At 42.5% G+C, this 23683-nt stretch overlaps 1 long non-coding RNA gene across 1 annotated transcript; it reads right to left on the reverse strand.

The window, feature by feature from the left end:
* Nucleotides 1–20708: 20708 nt before the first annotated feature.
* Nucleotides 20709–22019, reverse strand: LOC115583313 (uncharacterized). The gene is made up of 5 exons (XR_003984348.1): nucleotides 21809–22019; nucleotides 21368–21472; nucleotides 21155–21219; nucleotides 20973–21073; nucleotides 20709–20747 (listed from the first exon to the last, which is right to left on the reverse strand). It is a non-coding gene; the product is annotated as an uncharacterized LOC115583313 (long non-coding RNA).
* Nucleotides 22020–23683: the final 1664 nt, after the last annotated feature.

Raw genomic sequence — 23683 nt, forward strand, 5'->3', positions numbered from 1 at the left:
CCCATGCTGCACTAGTAGCTGTGTAGTTTTCCAGCAGCACTGTGCAGACTGCATGTGCTGCTTAGAAGAACATCCAGTTGAAGAAACTATTACCACGAGCATCCAGTGATGATCTTCATTACAGACCCCCACAATTGCAGCTCCAGGTCAATCTGTAAAATGAAACAAAAAAAAAAAAATCTAATATATTGCAGATGACTTCTCACTACAACTAAGAGAATATTGTTAAATACCTGAGCTTTTGTTGGCTTTTTGTGTTCCCAAATGCTCTTTATTGTGTTAGATGTGTTCATTACCTGTCATAAAAACACCAGGTTAAAAAAAAAAAAAAAACACAACTCACTGAAAAGTCGTAAGGAAACCATTTACAAAATGAAACTGACACCTCACCTCATTAGTTAACTCCCTCTGTGGAGCTGTGTAGAAAATGTTGTATATATTTTCCTAGATGCAAAGATATTAATCTTTTTCCTCTCCCATGTATCTTTCACATCTATAAAAAAGGAGTTTAAAAAAGTGATTTTTAGCAGTAGTTAATGTTTCAATGATATACATCTTTTAACAAATGATCAAACTTACTCTTGATGATCGGAGAGTCCACTGCGGTGTTTACAGAGGCATCGGAGCTTGAGGAGCCCAATGACCTGTGGATGGCCCAGAGGAGGAGGTGGAGGTGGAAGATGGACAATTTGGGGGTTTAACATATTCAATTTGTTTGTCTTGCTGCTAGAGATTCAAAATGTCTCAGTCAAATCCTCACATTGTGCTTTAATCATGCTGTGATACAGACCTTCAGTACAAAGGCCCCACATGAAGTCTCATCCTGATGAAGTGGGTGAGGTTTTGTCTCACACACCCATCTTCAGGATTTAGCCCCTTGTGTCTGATAAACGATCTAAAAGACATTAAGATGCTCCAATTTATACTATAAACATAAATTACATGTAACAACTTGAAGCACTTGACAAAAACATGACAATGGAGAAGGAGGGAGTAACATTAACATGAAAACCAGTAAATACTGAATACATTCAGGGTTCAGTACTGGGAAACCTTTAAAGTTATTTTATAATGTAGTTTATAATTTTAATATGAAAACTAAACTGTTGGATACAGTTGTTACGGAGCCTCTAGCTCACATAGAGGATGCTACATGTTTAAAAAGGACGTTCAGTAAACAAATTAACGAACTAAATTGAATTTAGACATTAAAGGGTAAAAACTACTTACCAAAAGAGAGGTTGGAGATCCAGCTGAAAGACGCCCAGGTCCACCGGGTTCTCAATGAATGGTGACGCCATGAGTTACACAGTGAAACAGCTGCGCTTTTATAGCTGATTTCAAGCTGAAACTCTGAACATAACCTGGTCGGGACCAGGTTATGAGCTAAGCATAAGTTACCATGGTGATCTAGCCAGGTAAAAAGAGAGCCACCTTTGTAGTACAGGGAAGCCTGACTTTAGACTCAACATACCTCGCTAACCCACTAAACTGGCTTCGCAGTACACCCGTATGGTGGGTTTCAGGCTCCAGGTTTGAGGTTGGAGTCGCTGGCAGGCAGGCAGGGCTCAGGCTCAGGGCTCGTGTCTGAGGCGAGACAGGGAAACAAACAGAATTAGCAATATGCTAAAAGCTCACAAGAAGTTCTAGTAGGCTGGTGTTTCTCACGGGAGTAGATACAACAATCCGGCGGGGTCTGGAAGGCTGATCTGAGTTTAAGTAGGTGGGTTGATTGCCAGTGATGAGCTGCAGGTGCGTCAGCCGTCTCCTCTGTAACCACACCCACCAGCAGCTTCCAGAGGAGAGGGAGGAGAAGAGCACACAGAGACAGACACAAAACAAAATCCACCAAGCACACCAAAAGGAATAAAAGAACACAAAAACTACATTCACACGCATACTGAGACCGAGGTCCGAGTCACGACCTGCGGGTCGTGACAACTTGAGCTCATGTGTTAACCACAGATGCTGTTTGACCAGGAACAGAAAACAGCAGCCTTCTCAAAATAGGAAATGATATGTGACAAACTCATCACACACACTTGAATGACAGGAAGCTTAAAATCCATTTTCTAAGTAACAATATAACCATAAAGACTCTAACTCTGAGTCGTCACACTGTGTAAAAACCTGAATAAACCCAGAGTGCAGTCATTTACAGTCAACATGTTCACTGACAACAGTTTATAAAGTGTTCCTGAGAACATGTTCTAACATCCTTTATACAGTCATGTGTGTGTCATGTGTTTCACAGTTGAACCTGCTCCAACCTGACCTGTGACTGACTGAGCCTTCATCACACCATCACCTGTTACCAGTGAACCTGCTCACCTGTGGAGTCTTTTGTTGCCACTATCCCAAACTAGTTTGAAGCGTGTTGATGCCATCAGATTCACAAGAAGCTCAGAAATCAACATAGTTTATTAGTTTGAACCTGAAATATCTCGTCTGTGAACAGTATTTAATTAAATACAAGATAAAATAACTGCAAATCATTGCATTCTGTTTTATTCACGTTCCATCTTTTGCTGGAGGTTCTCAGTCATCCAGGTCACAGTAACTCGAAATGCTGAATCGTAGACAACTGGACATGTTTCAGTTTCCTGAAGACGTTTAGAGGCTTCTTCAGTTCTAACTAACTGGAGAGGAGTCAACAGTCAGTCTGTCGTTGTTCTCTGGTGGGTTTTTGTGATTTTGGTGTTTTGCTTCCTGCTGTGCTTGCAGAGATGTACTGAGAGGCTGATTGTTCACTACTCTCTGCCTCACTGTCCACTTCTGGGTTCAACTATTTCCAACAAAGTGTAACATCGTCAGGCTCTTAAACTCTGTGTGGGAGTGTCCTTCAGGAGTCACCAGGGCCACTTGTAGGTCGTTGACCCAACTGACCTTCATGTAGGTTACTAAGGCCAGGTAAGCCCAGGTGAGAGAACTAAGTACAGCATTGTAGGAGGGTGATAAGTGATGTCTTAGTCAGAATCAGATTCAGAATCAGAATGAGATTTACTGCCAGGTAAGCTTTTACACAAACGAGGAATTTGTCTTGGTGCAATGGTGCTTAAATTGAAGCTTATATAGCAAAGTTTCAGGAGCAGGACCACACCTCAAAAGCGCCAACTTCCGATATTCCTATAAATAACCACCTGACCCTCTCCTCGTCTTCGCTCTCGTATTCTGCACTCTCGCACCCAGGAACGAGATCACGCGACATCGCCTCGCCCGAGCACATCCAAACTTTTGTACGAGCAACATCAGGCTCTACTCACCTTATCATGGACTTCTTATCACTATCCCCGTCGGACGACCTTTCAGACGAGATCAGGATCACCATTCATCTGAAGCCGACAACTTTCCCGACACCTCCGTACCTGAGACCCCAATTCCAGTGGCCCTACAGCCCTCTAGGATGCGAGCTAGTCTGAAGAGCACCAACTTCGTCTCATCCATGGTTCGCATCCCACTGGGTTCATCTCTCCTCAACATCCAAGATTATCATAGTTCGTCCGACGACTCCCCCGTGTCTCCCAGCCCACCTCCTTCAGCAGAAAAGAGAGGACGAGAAAATTCCGGAACAGAAAGTCACCGTCGCTGCAGTTCGCTGCAGTTCGCCACAGTTCGACGACTCCTTCACCTCCAAGAAGCGATGCTCCCGCCATCGTTCCGCCAACACCGGCCGAACAACTCGCCGGTCGCAACGTCTCCGTGCTCCGGTGAGTTCCCCCGACCGGCTTTCATCTTCTACAGTCACCGATTGGACAGTAGCCACTCCCCAGAAAACTTTAAACAACAAATGAATTCTGTTTCACCGAATGGACTATAAAGCCAAGCTTTCTCCACACGCATGTTAGCTTCTTCCGTCAACACCAGCTCTCTTCCGGGTGACATCATCACGCGCACCCCAACATGCCGCAACGTCGACGCTCCTGTTAAAAGGGACAGTACAATGAAATACTACAGCCCAAAGACAGCAGAAAGCTCATAGACAACAGACAGCGCAGCAGCAAAAGTGGAGACAGAGATCCTCAGCCAGATCAAATGACTCTAGAGTTTCTGCTACCACCTCTCGTCATCACTCCACTCCAAAGGGAGTGCCCAGATGGATTTTCAGGACCCTCCAATCCCCATCAGGATTTTCATCATCGACACCAGCAACCTACAACATCTAGGGCAACGTCATGGTTCGCTCTGCCATCCAGTTCGAGCCATCACAACAGCCAATCTTTGAAAAGAAAAAAAAAAAAAAAAAGATCGCCAGATCGCTTCCAGGTGACGTCATCACGCACACCCCTACAGGCAGTGACGTCTATGCTCTTGTTAAAGGGACAGTACAATCAAATAACACAGCCCAAAGAAAACAAAGAGCAGCAGCAAAAGCAGAGACAGAGATCCTCTGCCAGATCAAACAACTCCAGAGTTTCCGCCACCACTTCTTGCATCACTACACTCCAGAGGGATCGCCCAGATGGATTCCAGGACCCTCCAACTTCTATCAGGATTATCATCATCAGCTACAGCAACCTACTACCTCAAGGGCAAACGCCACAGTGCCCACCGCCATTCCAGCCATCACCGCAGTTAACCCTTGCCGGGGCTCCTGGCACCAGGATGCCAGCGCCCCCCCGCTGCTTTTTCCAAATCCACAGCAGCCTGTTTCAGCCAGGGCTCCTGGCACCGAGACGCCAGCGCCCCCTAGTTCCTGTTTCCAGCAACCACAGCAGCTCGCTTCAACCGGGGCACCTGGCACCGAGATGCCAGATCCCCCAGCTTCCTATTTCCAGCAACCACAGCAGCTCACTTCAACCAGGGCTCCTGGCACGAGATGCCAGAGCCCCCTGCTTCCTGTTTCCAGCAACCACAGCAGCTCCCTTCAACCGGGGCTCCTGGCACAGAGATGCCAGAGCCCCATGCTTCCTGTTTCCAGCAACCACAGCAGCTCGTTTCAACTGGGGCTCCTGGCACGAGATGCCAGAGCCCCCTGCTTTCCGTTTCCAGCAACCACAGCAGCTCACTTCAACTGGGGCTCCTGGCACCGAGATGCCAGCGCCCTCTGCTTCCTGTTTTCAGCAACCACAGGAGCTCGCTCCAACCGGGACTCCTGGCACAGAGATGCCAGAGCCCTGTGCTTAATGTTTAAAGCAACCACAGGAGCTCGCTTCAACCGGGGCTCCTGGCTCCGGGATGCCAGCGCCCTCTGCCACCTGCTTCCAGCAACCACAGCACCTCGCTTCAACCGGGGCTCCTGGCTCCGGGATGCCAGCGCCCTCTGCCACCTGCTTCCAGCAACCACAGCACCTTGCGTCAACTGTGGCTCCTGGCTCCGGGATGCCAGCGCCCTCTGCTACCCATCTCCAGCAATCACAGCAGCTTGCCTAAGCCGGGGCGCCCTCTGCTGCCTACTTCCAGCAACCACAGCAGCTTGCATCAACCGCAGCACCTGGCACCGGGTGCCAGTGCCCTACGCTGGATGCAGTGAGCTCCCATCTCCTAGCTCCATCAGTCCCAGCAGCGCATGTCGGCTGGGATTGTCGGCACCGGGATGCCAGCACCCGTTCTTCCCCCTCAGCAGGCAACCACTAATTCACTTTATACACAGCTACCCACACTGAGCTGCACCTAAACAAACGAGAGCTTCACCCTTCTCTCGCCTGTCGTCGGCAGCTCCACAAGCACCCATACCTCCAAAACAGGTGTCATCTACCCCTTCTGTCATCTTTCCTGTAATCAACGGGGTAGATAAGAAAGGCAGGCCCGTCATGCACCAAGGAGGTCGTTCGATTTACAATGGCTTCAACAGTACCGGATGCACCATGTCCCAGTGCCGCTTCCTCCACGTTTACTACTTCTGCGGCAGGGACCATGCCCACCCCACATGCCCGTACAACCTACCTCACCGAAGCTAGTTTCTCTAAAGGACTTGAACAAGGTTTTCAACCCAGACTTCCACACAATCATCCATCTCCTTCGAAATCAAAAAATCTTCAGTCGACCACACGCTCACTAAGGAAGTTAAGGAAAGTTTTAATGATCGGACTGTTTGCCTGTCCTCCGTTTCCTAACTTCCACATCAGCCCCTCGGTATCGCAACCAGCAAATTCTCCGGAAAGAAGCGCATCATCATTGATCGTTCAGAACCCCCCGGCAGTATCACCCCCAGCATCAATAGCTTCACCTGAGCTAACCCGAGTGAGGACTTCTTCCTTCACGCCACCATCAACCAGGCCATCGCCCTTATCAAACTCGCCGGGAAAAGGTCGCGGCTCTCTTCAGCATCCACTGGCGTGGTACATATTACTTCGCCGTTAGGCTCACCTTTGGTTGCAAAGCAGCCTAAACTCTTCGACACCCCACCTGAAGCCCTCGGCTGGATTCAGTCTAACAACCATGGGATTCCATTCCTCGTCCATTCTTGGAACAATTCTCATCATTTCCCCCACCTCATCACCACCCACTTCCAGCCTGGTTACGCTGACTTCAGTCTCCTCCGACCTCGGGGTCCCATCGTCGCAGAGAGAACAGAGGGCCTCTCCACATCCCTTGATTTTCTTAGAATCACTCTTGACACAAACAAGTTTTAGGCTTCATTCCCGGTCGGAAAGTTCAACCGAATCTTCCTCTGCGCCCTGTGACACACCGATCGTCAACTTCTGTCCCTTCTGGGCCTCAACTTCGCCTTACGCACATCCCCCAAGGGCGAGCCTTTATCTCCAACTTACCATCCATCGCTTCTCCCATCCCATCACTCTTGACCTCCATCTCCCTGGATAACTCGAGCCTTGCTGAAATCTGTCCGTGACTTAACCTTCTCACCAATTGGAACGGAATCACTTTCTTTTGCGACAACCAACCGACTCACCCCCACGACATCCATCTGTACATCGATGCTGCTCCTTAGGCCAGTTTTGGGGGTTTCTACAATGAGGATGGTTGCAGCAGAATCGCCCCCGGAGGTCGCTAATGAATGCCAGAAGTTCAAAAGCTTGGCACCTCACGCAGATACCTTCCCTACACCAGTCGGGCGTCGACATTCAACTCGTAAATCCGGCGCTAATACCCCTGATAAGCAACTCCCAGAGCTCCATCATCAACAGCCTATCACCCTCGACCCTCTCTTCATACTGGACAGCTTGGAAAAACTTCCATCACTTTCACGACCAATACAACACAACCTGTCCATCATTCAATCTCATCACCGCGACTTCTTTCAGTACTCAGCCCATTCCACCATGAGAATTAATCACATCATCAAACTTACCTCAGGGGTATCAGCTTCTTTTCTAAGACATAACCAGCAGTTTGTTAACAGCTCGTCAAGCCCTCACCGTCTTCCTCTCACCGCCGACTTGCAGTTAATCTGCCTCCACACTATCCGTTCCGGGTACGGCACTCCTCGAGTCGCCCAAACCCTGGAAGCCACGTTCTTGCTTGCTTTTCTGCTTTCCTCAGGTGCTCCAAATTCACCACCTCAACCCTTCACATCGACTAAAGCCGCCATGCATGCATTTCAGACTCGTCTCGCTTTTCAGACCATTGTTTTCTATTTAAAGCTAACTAAAACCAATCGATCTGGTCCGCCTACACCCATCTTCTACTCCAAGGTCCAATCACCACCGAATCCTTTCAAACCATTGCTTACTCCTTGCAAGTCTGCAAATGTCAGAGCATAACCGTGACAGATTGTCTCTTCATCTCCAAATCCGGACAAATGGCTATTCGTTTCTCGTTCCACCATCACTTTCGCCACGTGCTCTCATTGTCTGGTAATTTGCGCGTTAACTACTCTGGACACTCCTTCAGGATCAGAGCGGCCACTTCAGCCTCCCATAAAGGCATCCCAGAACACTTCATGCGACCCATGGACCGCTGGTCCTCCCAAACATTTCATCACTACATCCGGTCAGATCTCAAAGATCTCAGATCCGCACATTCTCATCTCAAATGATTGGAGGTTTTTGGGGGTCCGTTGCTGCCCGAGTGCGGCGGCGGATTCTCTACAGAGCTTCCCCACAACGCACTCGAAGAGCTCGAAGAACCAAGATCTTCAACGTTTCGTTTTTTCTTTCTTTCTTAATAAATCGTTTAAACGTATCTTGTTGAAGGTGTAGTCCTTGCTAGTGAATTGAAGCTTATATGGCGAAGTTTCAGGTGCAGGACCACAAATCAACAGCGCCAACTTCCGATATTCCTATAAATAACCACCTGACCCTCTCCTCGTCTTCGCTCTCGTATTCTGCACCCCTCCCCCCCACCCAATTTCTCCCTCCCTGTTTCTTCTTTTCTTTCCTCTCCTTTGTAGGACCATGAGGGGGTCCGTCGCTCCCCGAGTGCGGCGGCACATTCTCTACAGAGCTTCCCCACAACGCACTCGAAGACCCAAGATCTTCAACGTTTCGTTTTTTCTTTCTTTCATAATAAATTGTTTAAATGTATCTTGTTGAAGGTGTGGTCCTTGCTAGTGAAATATATAATCACACAAAAAATGAAAATATAAAAATATAAATCACACAATAATATACAAGTCACACAAAATCACACAAGAATATAGTACTTTTTAAAAAAATATATATATAGACTCCACAGAGTCAACTGGGGAGTCACACAGGATGATGGGGCGGGTGGGGCTGGGTTCTTTCTAAAGTCCATAACCATCTCCACTGTTTTCAGAGCGTTTAGCTGCGGGTTGTTCTGGCTGCACCAGATGGTCAATCTCCCATCTGTAGGGAGTAGGGCTGTCACTTTTTATTCGAAATTCGAATATTCGATCGACGTGGGGGGGGGAAAGTTCTTATTCGAATGTAATGACCTATTCGAATTCAAAATGTACGCAACAAATAAGCGCAACAGACCGTTTGAAGTAGTTCGCCTTGTGATCCAACAGAGGGCGCTCTAAAACTTCACTATCAGCTTGACCTATTGACCCTTGACCTATCAATTCAGCTAGTAATATCATGTTGTTTGCTACGTTTATGGAGGACACTAGCGAGCAAAGCCATCCCGAGTGGACAATCACGACACCAAAACATCTGAGAAGAAGTAGTGTATGGAAGTATTTTGGACAAAGCAGCTGTCTTACTCTCCAACGACAACAAATCTGCGGACTCACCTAGCTTACAACCTCGTAAGCTAACGTTAGCAGGTGAGTGTACAACCTTGTCTGACTGCCTACTTCTCGGCACATTCAGCTTCCACAGGCCCTTTCCAACGGCTCGTAAAAAGGCCATCACCGACAAGAAAGCATGATTTATATGCAATGATATCTGAATAAACTGCGTGTCATTTAAAATTCGTTCGAACTAGATTTTTTGAAAAAGTGACAGCCCTAGTAGGCGGACTTATCTCCACCAGAGATGAGCCCAATGAGGGAGGTCATCCGCGAACTTCAGTAGCCTGACGGACTGGTGACTGGAGGTGCAGCTGTTAGTGTACAGGGAGAAGAGTAAAGGAGAAAGAATGCAGCCTTGGGGGGAACCGGTGCTGATGGTCTGGGAGTCAGAGACATTTTTCCCACCTCCTCTGTTCAAAGACCATCTTTCCAGTTTGACATAGATGGATTATTTTAATCCTCTTTCAAACTGTCTGTCTTCTCTGGATAAGATGTTCACATTGATGTCCAACTGTATGTTGACAGAGGTGCACACACCTGACCCAGAGCAACAGACAAAGCCCACAGTAACATTTCAGTAACAGAACTCACCTGCTTCAGGCTGCGTTTCACTGATGTGCTGCTGCTGCTTGTTGTCTGACCTGCAGCAGATATTCAGACATACAGTACATCCACACTGTTACACCACTGCATCAAGTCTGTTGTGTCATTCTACTTCATGTAAAGTTGCAAAAAATGCCTGAGATGTCCTGAGTGCATCTGGACAGTTCCAGAGCAGAATAGTCTGATTATTACTGTGCAAGTGAAGAAATGTAGCTGCAACATAATTCTTGTGATGTTGATCTCGTGCACTGAAGTGAATAACTGGTGTCAGTGACCTCGTTTATAATAATTCCATATTTATTACTTCTCTTTCTAAAGCAGTGAATCAAATATAATAACTGTATTAAGAAACAATAAGGATGATTTTACAGAATAGTGTCGTCTAATATTAATTATCTTTCAAGTATATCAAGAAAATAAGTGTAAACACGTAACGGATCTGTTAAGAATAACTGATATTATGACCAGTATTTCAAAGTAACTCCAGATATTTGTTACTTTTATTTTCTAGAAGACAGGAAATAAAGAGAGATGAAAAAAGGTCACTGGTACGAGTTATTAAAATAATAGGAAACTGCTCAAGTTAAAAATATATTCTTATTAAACTTTAGGAGCTCATATTTCTACAGTTTAATGTGTCAGGATTAAAATCTGTTTTGATTAATAGATTTTATTACTCTCCATTAATGAAGTTGTCAGTGCAGTAAACTGTTAGAAGCTTTGTTTTAAATCTGACATATCTGAAATATTGTTTCATTCAAACTGTTTTAATGTCTGTAAAATATAGATCTCAGAATCACACCCAGAGATTAAAATCACTTTTATTTCTTTGATCCCAGTTTGAACACAGAAACATCAGAAACAGTCACAACACACAGTTTGACAGTTTTCATGTTTTATTCATGTACGTTTGTACAGAAATGATGAAGCGCTGCCTGAAATGACCTGAAACACGACAAGAGCATCATCAGTGAACAACAGAACCATCAGTGTGGAACTGGACCTGACAGACTGCTGAGCACCTTAAAACACAAACAAGAACCAACACAGGCTCCACCCAAATAATGCCAACAACACAAATGTCAAATGTAAAGTCACATTATATTCACAGTGACTGACAGCGTTAACAGCAGCTTCAGTTCAGTGAAGTCTGATGGTTTTAAAGCACATGTGGAGCTCAGTCAGGAGCTTTAAGCTCTACAAGCAGTCTGAGAAGATTTGGTAAATAGAGGCATTTATACATCACTGCTGCCCTCATTCATCCATTCACTCACTCACACACTCACTGATGGCAGTCAGCTACCATGCAAGGTGCTGGTCTGACCATCAGGAGCAGTTTGGGCTTCAGCCTGTTGCTCAAGGACACTTGGACATGTGGACGGGAGGAGCCGGGGATCCAACCAGCGACATGTGATTAACTGACCAGCTGCTAGAGACGCATCAGATCATCAGAGTATCCACCTGTTTCCTCTGAAGCCTATGGGGGCTGCCATGACAGATAACTACTTCCGCCGACGGTTTTCTGTTTCCGGTTGCCTTGCAACTGCATAACTGACCGCTGCCGCTAAGCTAGCCCTAAACAACTAGCGTTAGGTCATAAGTGCTAAATTGTTTTTAAAATGAGCTCAGGTACATGTGTTGTTGCTGGTTGTCACAACAATTCGTGAAAATTAAAGTTTTTCTCAGAAATGTCTCGTGTAGAGTACATCAACAACTTAGACAAACATGTCCGTGCCCTGCACCCTACACGCCACGCTGAGGAAAGAGGAACGGAGACTAGCGCGGCTCGCGGCTGCATGACTTCCCTAACCTGTCTCCACGACTCCAGTTTCTTCAGCATTATCCACGCTGTATGTTTAGCTTGATTGACACTCTGGCTGGGCGCTACTGCTGCCTTCAGAAATATAAACTAGCTGTGTTTCTTCATCGGTACTTTCCCCATTTCGTTACTGTGCAGGTAGTTGTATGCTTCTGTGCGTTTGTAACTGCGTAATTCTCCGCCATCAACAATTATAAGATAAGCATCAGCCTGACGTTTGCTACATCGACATATGCTAACGTCAGGCTAATGCTTCATGTCATCTGCCCACTCCATGAGAACTGACGGGTGAGGCACTGTGAGAACTGTCCTCACGACTTAAGACATCTGTACTGGGTATCCACCCCCGACTTTTATCCATTCTGTTGCTTTCTTTGTGTTAAAAGCCGGTTTTTATGACAGCTACGCAAGCGTAAACACGAGGTCAGCCAGTTCAACCGGAAGAGCATAACCGAATACCACTATGAACTATGGGTAAACTCATGAAGTCAGGGATAAGGTGGATAAAAATAAATAAAAGCAACATAGAACAGAGAGAAAGAGCTCGTCTTTGTCCTCAACATTTTTAAATTACGATGTTTTGAAATGTTTGATTATTGCAACAGCATTTGTCCAGAGAAACTATGTAGGAACACAAGCCGTTGTCTCTGCATCTTAAAGTGGTCTCATTTTGGCCATGATTACCTTTAACCCAAATCAACTCCTTTTTCCAGCATTTGGGACTTGATCAAAAATGGCCGCGACGGCGTTGGCGTGAGTGTCTGCTTGAGCCACAGTCTGCATTTTTAATTAGTCCTACTTGGCCTAGAAGACCTTGTCCTCCTGCTTTTTCATCTCTGATTGTTATCCAATTCCGATCAGCGTTTTACAGACCCAAATCCCTACATCAAAGGGGTGCTTTTTGCCTTCATTTGTGAGATCGTCATGTCCTATGTCAATGAAGGAGCACCGGTCTCTAATCAGACCATCTGGGACGCTATACAGCAAATGAAATCCGATATGCTCTCTCATTTCGACTCAAAAATGGATCATATTCAAACAAGTTTAAATACTATACATGGATCGCTGTCAACACTTGGAGATCAAATTTCAGAGCTTGAACAAAGAGTCGGCTCTAATGAGGACAATATATCTGACCTGGAAAAACGTGTCAAAACCCTGGAGAAAGAAAACTCCTACCTGAAGGACAAGGTGGAAGATGCCGAGAATCGAAGTCGGTCCTCAAATCTTCGCTTCTTACATATTCCTGAACGAGCTGAGGGACGGGACATTCTGGGATTCATGAACCAGCTGATCCCACGTCTCCTCGGTAAGGATAACTTTCCAACTCCACCAAACATTGAGCGAGTTCATCGTTCTCCTACAGCACGCCGGCAAGACTTCGGAGCTGGTCCAAGGCCAATCCTGGTGACATTCCTGAATTTTCAGGATAAATTGAAGATCCTTCGTCTTGCTCAGGTGAAAAAGGAACTGACGTTCAATGGAGCGCGAGTACACATTTACCCGGACTTCAGTGCTGGGCTACTACAGAGACGTCGGCAGTTTGATCCCATCAAAAAAAAGCTCTGTGATCTGGATATCAAATACTCTCTTCTGTATCCTGCCACGTTGAGAGTTATTATCGACGGTAAACCCTCACTGTTTGCTAGTCCTGATGATGCTGATGCATTCTTGCGTGACATCCTTATGAATTCTCCGTAAGTCCACTTGGGATAGATTCTCCTCATTTCGCTTCTTCTTAGAACTGTTTCTTTTGCTCCTGTCACCAATGTGTATTGACGGTGCTTATTGAGTCACAAGGACTAATAACTGACTTTGTTTAAGAAACTTCTGCGGCATTTGGTGGAACTATTCTGCCGAGTGAACTTCTGTTCTTTTTCTGTTTGTTTGCCGTAAACCACAACGTAAGGCGTCAAGATGACGCAATGAACTGTCGCAAAGACTGTCGTAAAGTCATGCCGCGAATACGACAGGAGATATCTTTAGTTACATTTGTTTACTCTGAAGGCCTATTTTGATGGGAAGTGAATGAATGCTGAACATAGGTTATGTGTGTAGATGTACACATATATACAGCATATGACCGTGTGGACGTGTGTATGCATAGGCATACATATGATAATGTGTGCGTGTGTGTATGCATGTGTAGTCATTTGTGTGTGTATCTGTGTGGGCTTATATATGCACATTTATTTACTTATTTATTGTTATTATTATTATTATTAGTATTATCATCATCATCATCATTATTATTATTATTATTATTATTATTATTATTATTATTCATTATTTATTTATTTTTTATTAATGTTTTATTTATTTCATGTTGATGGTGAAAATAATAATTATTATTGTTGTTATTATTATTTATTTTGTTATAATTATTAATTTATTTTTAATTTATTTTCTTTCGTCATCTCTCCCTATGAAACACGACCTCTGAATGTTAAACATTAGATAGATACAATATATTATTTCCAATTATTCAGGGGAATTTAAAACTAAATTTAAATTAAACTATGCAATCACACTTTCCCTTGGTACTTGCAGACTGAGCTCCGCCTTGTCTTTATGTTTTTTGTTAAGTTAGTTGTTATGATTTCCATGTGTAACTTTGTGTGTATGTGTGCGTGTGTGCGTATGCGCGTGCATGCGTGTGAGTGTGTATGCTCTGCTCTCCTGCCCCCTATCCCTTACCCCCTGCCCCTCCTTTCTCATATACCCATAACATGATTTGTTGATGCACCTCTGTGAATATTTGGTTTCTCTATTTGTATCTCATGTATAATTAATTCAACTAAAGGTTTACAGGTTATTCATTTGAATATTAGGAGCTTATCTTCGAAAATTGATCACTTAAGAGCCTGGCTTGCTTATAATAAACCTAATATAATTACACTCTCGGAAACATGGTTGAATAGTAATATTTCTGATAATGAAATTAAACTTGAAAACTATGTTCTGTACAGAGCTGATAGGGGTACTAGAGGAGGAGGAGTGGCCACATATGTCTCTTCAAACTTGTCCTCAGAGCTTGTTATACCAAAAGAGAACCCAGTGTATTTTGAATCCCTCTTTGTCAAAATTATTTTCCATGAAAACAAACAATTGACAATTGGTAATATATATAGACCCCCAAATGTTCCTTCAGAATCCACAAAGCATATTTTGTCCACTCTTAATTCCCTAGATCGTCCAAATGAAATGATTATATTGGGCGACTTTAACAGTAACTGGCTAGATCGCTCATCTCTTAAGGATCGAAATTTACTCGGCAGTATAAATCTAACCCAGCTCATAAGTGAGCCTACCAGAGTTGACCACAGGTCTAAGTCTCTGTTGGACTGGATTCTTGTCACCCATCCAGACAGAATTTTAAAATCTGGTGTATTATCTGATTGTCTCAGTGACCATTCCATTATTTTCTGTGTCTGGAAGATTAAAATACCCCGTCTTCCACCAAGATGCATCACGGTAAGACGATGCAAAAACATTAACACAGAACATTTCATACAAGACATAGCCGCCATTAATTGGGACAGGTTTCAGTTAATACCTTCTGTTGAAGATGCATGGCATTTTTTCTACACTGAGTTTATTACTGTTATAGATAAACATGCGCCTTGGACATCAATTAAGGTTAAGGGTAGACACTTACCATGGATCAATGGTGATCTTATAAGTCTCTTTAAACAGAGAGACAAGGCTTGGGAAAAATACCGGCGTACAAAGGATTCTTTTGATTGGAATGCATATAAACATTTAAGGAACGTATGTACAACCAAAACAAGAAATGCTAAATCTTATTATTATAAAGACTGTTTAGTCAACGATTTTAATAATCCTAAACAATTTTGGAACAGAATCAACAGCATAATCAATAAACCTACTAAAAGTACTACTACTCATATTAGAATTAATGATGAAGTTGTTAGTGAACCTTCTATAATTGCTAATGCCTTCAACCAGCATTTTTCCTCTGTCGGCAGTTTACAAGTGTCTGATTTCTCCTACCTTGATGCTCCACTGAATAACTCTATATGTGGTAGCTCCTTCTCTTTTAGAAGAATTCGCCCAACTGACGTTCTGAAGGTTATTTGTGATTTAAGCTCATGCAGCGATGCTGGCCCTGATGGCTTGGAGATTAAGTTTATCAAACTTGCTTCTCATGTTCTGGCATATCCTCTGTCTGATTTATTTAATATGTCCTTTTCTACTTGTGAAATTCCATCAATTTGGAAATGTGCCAGAGTCACCCCTTTGCACAAAGGTGGTGACCCCCTTGATTTAAATAACTTTAGACCTATTTCCATTATTAATAGTATAACTAAGGTGTTCGAAAAATTAATTTTTAATCAATTATCTCAATATATCAATGACTTTGATATTTTATCTCCATACCAATCTGGGTTCAGACCAAATTTTTCCACAACCACTGCTCTCCTAAAACTCACCAATGATGTATCCTCTTCAATGGACAACAATATGCATACAGGTGCAATATTTATAGATCTCACTAAGGCCTTTGACATGGTTGATCACTATTTGCTCCTCGACAAACTCTATGCTATTGGTCTCTCACAACAGTCTTTATTCTGGTTCAACGCATACCTTCACAACAGACGTCAGTGTGTCTCTTATCGGGGCATTCAGTCAGACTTTATGATTATGGAGAAAGGGGTACCTCAAGGTTCATCCTTGGGGCCGTTGCTTTTCTCCATCTTCATCAATGATCTTCCCCAAGTCTGTGCAGATTGCCATATTCAATTATATGCAGACGATACTGTGATTTACTGTTCCAAGTCTGACATTTCACAGACTCAGTACAGTTTACAGGCTGATTTTGATGCTACCCAAAAATGGCTCTCCACTAACAAACTTCTACTGAACAAGAAGAAGTCCTATAGGATGCTGTTTTCTACTAGAGCTAACTTCCTGCATTTGAATAATTGGTCGATTAATTTTCTAGATGGGACACCTCTTGAGAAAGTGGAGGAATTTAAATATTTGGGTATTTGGCTCGACTCTCACCTCTCTTTTAAGACTCATATTGAATCAGTGGTAAAGAAAATGAATTGCAGCCTGAGAATATTATATCGTTCGGTCAACTGTTTTACCCTACAGGTCAGGAAAAGAGTTGCCTCCCAGTTGATATTACCATTATTAGATTATGCTGATGTTGTGTATCAACATACCTCTGAGACAAATCTTCGCCCTCTCACTGTAGCCTACAATAGTCTCTGTAGAGTTGTTTTAAGATGTCCTTATAGAACTCATCACTGCTTATTGTATGAGTCACTTAACTGGTTATCACCTAAATCTAGAAGACAGTTTCACTGGTTGCAATTTATCTATAAATGTATTTTCTTTAATTATCCTTCCTACTTAAAACAACTGCTAGTTCCATATAGGTCATCTCACAATCTAAGGCATACCGATCATCCATATTTCCTTGTTCCTAGGATTTTTAAGGAAACTGGGCGACGTGCCTTTAGATTTAAAGCTCCTTCTGATTGGAACAACTTGCCCGGCTCACTTAGATCCATTACCTCATTTCATTTCTTTAAAATATCAGTTTTCACTTATCCTCAAACAACATGTTCTTGCTCCTAATTATAAAGAGTGCAAATGTGTAGATGCATGTTTATATGGGTATATGTAAAATTTATGTAAAATTTTTGTACATTTATATACTTTTGTATATTTACTGTATGTAACTTTGACATTATGGAGGATCAGTAGGTGTTGGATTGGCTAGGCTTAGGAGAGCTGTTGTCTGCGTCTGTGTGAGTGTATTGTGTTATTTGGTTTTATGTACTGTACTTTCTGTATATTTGTGTTAAGGACCCCCTTGAAAACGAGATGATTCATCTCAAGGGGTTTATCCTTCTAATAAACTTCTGAACAAAGCCCCCATATCCTGGCCTGGCAAAATCCTCTCCTCTCCACAGAGTGGGAAGATGTTGTTTTTCTTGCAATAAACAGATCACCAGAGATCTTCTTTGTAATTTACAACGACAAAGCACATCTGGTCTGTTACTCTTCCTCCAAAGAAGATGAACCACTTTTCCCTAGGTCAAACAAGGTCAAGCCCGATGGAGTTTTCTTTGGTCACACCAAAAGGAAGAAGGACCGGTTTCTAACATAGATGTGGTGATTTAAGATGTTTTACTAATCTACGTGTCTCTTCCTCTGGAACATTCTCCAGTGGGGGAAGGCTTAATGGGAAACCTAATCTGTGTGTTCTTCTCCTCACATGTCCAACTGCTATTTACGACCGTTGTTGTTCCTGGGTCTGACATACCATTCCCCCTTTCAGTCTTCTGTTCTCACCCAAAAGTCCTAAATAACAAATAAACTACATCCCAATTTCTTAAATTTAACGGATCCCGAAATAGAAAAATCTGTCATTCAACAGATCTTTCTTATGTTATTGTGAAGCCCAAATGAAGTTTATTACTCAATAAGTTTGAGGTCAACAGAAACCCCCCTCCCCTTTGTCGAGGGAGGAGAGATTTGAAGATCATCATTCCTTGTGTAATACTTGTATTATTTACCAGTTAAATGTCTGATATGTTTTGTTAAAGATAGAACTACAAGGAATATGTATAAGTCCTTGGTTCTACTGTGTATTGTATACTTTATTGTCATATGTTGTATACTTAAGTGCTTCATGTCTTAATCAGGTTATAATTCTTTTGAATGACAAATGATCATTATCATGTTGCATCTTTTCACGAAGACAAAAATTCGACTTTTAAGATGGTGAAGTTTTGGGAAGGTTAAAACACGATTTCAAAATGTTAAATACAATAGTATAGTTAGATTAACTTTTGGGAGCCTCAACTCAGATCACAGGAGGTGTGACACTGTCAGCCAGCCCCTGCTACAGGTCATAAAAACAGACACTCTCCCCTTCTCATGCACTACTTCTTCTCTCTCTTCTTCTCCGGACACGCTCTCCCCCTGTCCTCTTCTCCCCCTGCTTCTTCTCCCTCTTCTTCTCCCTCTTCTTCTTTCTTCTCTTCTTTGTTTTTCATTTTTATTTTATTTTTATTTTTAAAGTAATCTTTACTTTTATTTTTGCAACAAGCTAAGACAAGCGAATTGAATCCCTACTTTAAGTATTCACTTTTATTCAAGTTTTTAATAGGACAAATTCTTTTCTTTTTGATTTTATACTGTTAAAGTATCACCGCCTGATCCAGAAGAAGTTGAATTAGTTTCAGAATCAGAACTTGACTACCACTATTTGAAACCACCAACAAAAGTCTTTTTCAAGACTGTGATCATCTGATGAAGAACGTTGCAGTCCATCGTCTGCCTCAGAAGCCGTGCAAGGAGTCTCCGTAAATAGAGCCTTTGTGTGCTCCCAGCCGAGACCGACTCTGCCCCCAGCGCTCCCAAGGCGGAAACCCGCTGGGCCTTCGGACCAAGAGTCCCTCAACAGAGTACCGGCCTTCCCTCTGGCTACTGGACCGACGCGCCGTGCCGTGGTCCAACCCAGAACTCTCAAAGAGACCAAGCTTCAGTGCCTCCTGACGCCCAGACAAAACAGGCTGAACGTCTTCATACAGCTGGATCCACACACGTGAGAATGAGTGGTGTCTAAAGTTCTGACTTCTGTTTAAAGTTCTGACTTCTGTCAAAGTTCTGACTTCTATCTTATGAACTTAAAAGAATTAAGATTAGGGTCTCATTAGTATTAAAAGATTACTCCCGTAATATTTAATATATAAAAACCCGACCCTTTAACTTTACCATCTACCGACAGTCACACGACTTTATTACTTTCCTAATTACAGTCTTTACATTTTCTGTTATCTGTTGTTCGTCTAAAATTGTCATGTCTTTTATTTTACCCAAATTATTTAGTCAATAAACATATAATCGTTTGTCTTTGTCTGGAACTTAATTATAATATGGAGAACCGATGGATACGTGCAAAGAATTCACTACTTCAGAATATTGAGACTGAATATTGATTGATATTGAATAACTTGATTTTGAATGGACTCTAACTGTCCAAGCCAACTGGTACAGTTAGGTGTTTGGAATAATGTCCTCCGGATTATTCCAATAACTAAACACGGAGGTGCCCCCTTTAACGAGTGTAATATTAATTGCTAGTGATTAATAATCATATATATGTCAAAGTAGTGTGTGAGCAGTGTCTCCTACATCATATATTTATGGTGCTGCCCATGTCAGGACCGCACACCATAGTATCCTACAACTACAGCATGGTGAACATCTAGATGAGCTCAGATTTGCAGGAAATGGATAAATTTACTGTTCAGATGCATTTCTTTAAGGCAGAGTACGCTGGATAGAACACCTTGTGTTCTTCTAAGATGTATTGGAAAAGAAATCTGACATGAGACAGGGGGCTCCTGCGAGACCATCGAGGGCACAGCAGCCAATCTGAACTGGACAACCAAAAAAAAAAAAAAAAGGTTGCAAATTATTCTGTTTACACAGCAGGTCATCTTCTGTTTCAGTCTTGTTTTGGATGTTTGTACTTCTAGTGAGCCATTGTAACACAATCATGAGTGATGCCGCGGTGTCCACTGCTTACCTGAGCCTCCTCAAAGGCCTCTTGTCTCCTTTTACCCACGGAGGACCTTTACGCCCATAGAGTAAGTGGTCCCAGTGTACCTTATGTAGTACAGCCAGTCACCTGTAATAAGTGAAAGGAAGAAGTGAGTTGTGAGCCATTGTAACACAATCATGATGTGTGACGTCACACGGTCTCGTCCACTGCAGCATAATATTTGGGATTCTATCTTTGTGAATAAGGAATGTTCTTTGCCCTTATTTCACCGTTGTTGTACATCGATGTGTGTGCTGGCTTTAATTAAAGTTCAGTTTAAGTCTCGAGTCAAATAAACAGTGTATTTAATACCAGCATACATCTATTAAACTCACCCACACACAAATCGAGTGTCAGCATCAGTGATTCTTGAGACCTGGGACAAAACATGTCTGTGACACAAGTTAGTTTTTAGCTTAAAATGTGCATAATATATTTTAAAAAGCCCAACTAAAATCAAAATCAGAACACTTTGTGGTGCTACCCATGCTGCACTAGCAGCTGTGTAGTTTTCCAGCAGCACTGTGCAGACTGCATGTGCTGCTTAGAAGACCATCAAGTTGAAGAAACTATTACCACGAGCATCCAGTGATGATCTTCATTACAGACCCCCACAATTGCAGCTCCAGGTCAATCTGTAAAATAATGAAACAAAAAAAATCTAATATATTGCGATGACTTCTTACTACAAGAGAATATTGTTCAATACCTGAGCTTTTGTTGGCTTTTTGTGTTCCCAAATGCTCTTCATTGTGTTAGATATGTGTTCATTACCTGTCACAAAAACACCAGGTTAAAAAACACACAACTCACTGAAAAGTCGTAAGAAAACCATTTACAAAATGAAATTGACACCTCACCTCATTAGTTAACTCTCTGTGGAGCAGTGTAGAAAATGTTGCATATATATTTTCCTAGACAAAGATATGAATCTTTTTCCTCTCCCATGCATCTTTCACATCTATAAAAAGGAGTTTAAAAATGTGATTTTTAGCAGTACTTAATGTTTCAATAATATACATCTTTTAACAAATGAACATACTGTTGATGATGGGAGAGTCCACTGCGGTGTTTACAGAGGCATCGGAGCTTGAGGAGCCCAATGACCTGTGGATGGCCCAGAGGAGGAGGTGGAGGTGGAAGATGGACAATTTGGGGGTTTAACATATTCAATTTGTTTGTCTTGCTGCTGGAGATTCAAAATGTCTTTCAGTCAAATCCTCACATTGTTCTTTAATCATGTTGTGATACAGACCTTCAGTACAAAGACCCCACATGAAGTTTCATCCTGTTGAAGTGGGTGAGGTTTTGTTTCACACGCCCATCTTCAGGATTTAGTCCTTTGTGTCTGATGAATGACCTAAAAGACATAAAGATGCTCCAATTTATACTAGAAACATAAATTACATGTAACAAGTTGAAGCACTTGACAAAAACATGACAATGGAGAAGGAGGGAGTAACATTAACATGAAAAACAGTAAATACTGAATACATTCAGGGTTCAGTACTGGGAAACCTTTAAAGTTATATTATAATGTAGTTTACAATTTTAATATGAAAACTAAACTGTTGGATACAGTTGTTACGGAGCCTCTAGCTCACATAGAGGATGCTACATGTTTAAAAAGGACGCTCAGTAAACAAATTAACGAATAAACCAAATTTAATTTAGATAAAGAGTAAAAACTACTTACCAAAAGAGAGGTTGGAGATCCAGCTGAAATACACAAAAAGGGGAAATCACTGGGCCGTCGCACCCAGCTGTCCCCTCTAACCTCATCAGAGAGAAATTAATCTCACCTTAATGAACTAAAGAAACCAAAAACTGGATTACTGGTGATCTCCAAAACTAAACTACAAACAAATGAACAGAACAAAACGCAGCACTGAAAACATGTGGGGAGGAAAAGGTTACAAGGAAACACAAGGTAAAACATCTCCTCCTTTCAGTGTGAGCTGGACTCCAGAGAGAGAGCGAGGCTTCCACTCAATCCTCCTTAAATACGTCGTCAGGTGATTCAACACACCTGGACAGGTGTGTCTTCCTGAAAGATGACACAGGCAAAAGGAAGAGAGGGCGCCAGAGAGCAACAAAGAGAGAGACGGAGAGAAAACAGGCAAAGAGAGAGAGAGAGAATACAACCAATTGGAAGAATTTGATGAAGTTTTTCATAACCCCAAAAATAAAATCAAAACAAACTGGTCATCAGACCGACTGCTGGAGACAGTGTGGACAGCTCATGACAGACCATGCTCACATTTTTTGGACCTTTCTTTACTCAAGCACAGGCAACAACAAGGAGGATTCTGGGATATGACACTGACTTTACTTGTCTTTCTTTTTATATGTGGAATGTATCAAAGGATCTGCATAACATGGACAGATATTTATTAAAGATCCTCATGGCAGCAATATAAAAGCAATAACTAGATGCTGGCTTCTTAGAGAACCTCCCACCCTGAACCAATGGAAAAATATAATAAATAACATATACAGTATGGAGCGTATAACTTTCACTTTGAGATTACAGAAGGAGAAGGGGAACGATTACTGGGCTAAATGGGTTACATATTCAGCTGATGCAGAGTGTGACGGGTGAAATTGTTGTAAACAGCTGTGAACCAAAGTGTATCATCCTGTGGCGAGTATTCAAGTGTATCATTCAATGTGACTGAATGTACGTACATGACCTCATGTTTGTGTTACGAAAACGAAAAGAAAAATAAAGTGTAAAAAATAACGTATAAGAAAGAACTTGTGTATATTAAGGGAATAGCCAAGGTTCAGGCTATATGGACCCAACTTTGGCATTCAAAAAAAAAAATAGAAAAATCATCCTTCACTTTCAGTGATGATATCTCATCACAGAACCATTTTCAGACCTCACCTGAAGCCCTGACGGTCCAGCTGCTGCTTCCTCCACCTGCTCTACTTCTGAACTGGATTTCTGACTTTCCTGAATATATTTCAAAAGAATGCATCAATGAATATAATGTAATCTTTATATCCATTACACATATCTAACTTATAAGAAAGAACATTTGGGTAACATTTGAATAATAACTTCTTGACACCTTTAATTATGAAAATCCAACATTTATTTCCACAATAAGCAGCATGATGATGAGATTCATAGGTTACAACTGCAAAACATCCTAAAGGTGATTCATAGTTACTAGCCACTTACTCACTAGTTTAACTCTTGTAATTGCTAACATTGGTTGAAAGACTAGAGGGGACACAGTTAGCTTTATTACAACCCTCGAAACTTAAACTGAACACCAGTTATGTTTTACACAGTAGAAGACTGGTGATATTACGCTAGGCTAGCATGTTTACTTTTGTGTGGGAGCGCATCCACTTGTCTTCAAATCCACCGGCAAACATTACAGAACCCTCCGTCAGTTAGCTTTAATACTAGCCCACGTTCACTACACTAACACCTTAATAACACTGTTCCACAGTAGAATGAGTGTTAATGTTAGGCTAGTAGGCTAGCACTGTGCGGGCAGTTAGCTAGCTAACAACAGCCTAGCAGCTAGGCTACTACTCACTCTCTGCTGGTGAA

The sequence above is a fragment of the Sparus aurata genome, chromosome 6 (genome assembly GCF_900880675.1).
Source record: "Sparus aurata chromosome 6, fSpaAur1.1, whole genome shotgun sequence".
Classification (NCBI taxonomy): Eukaryota; Metazoa; Chordata; class Actinopteri; order Spariformes; family Sparidae; genus Sparus; species Sparus aurata.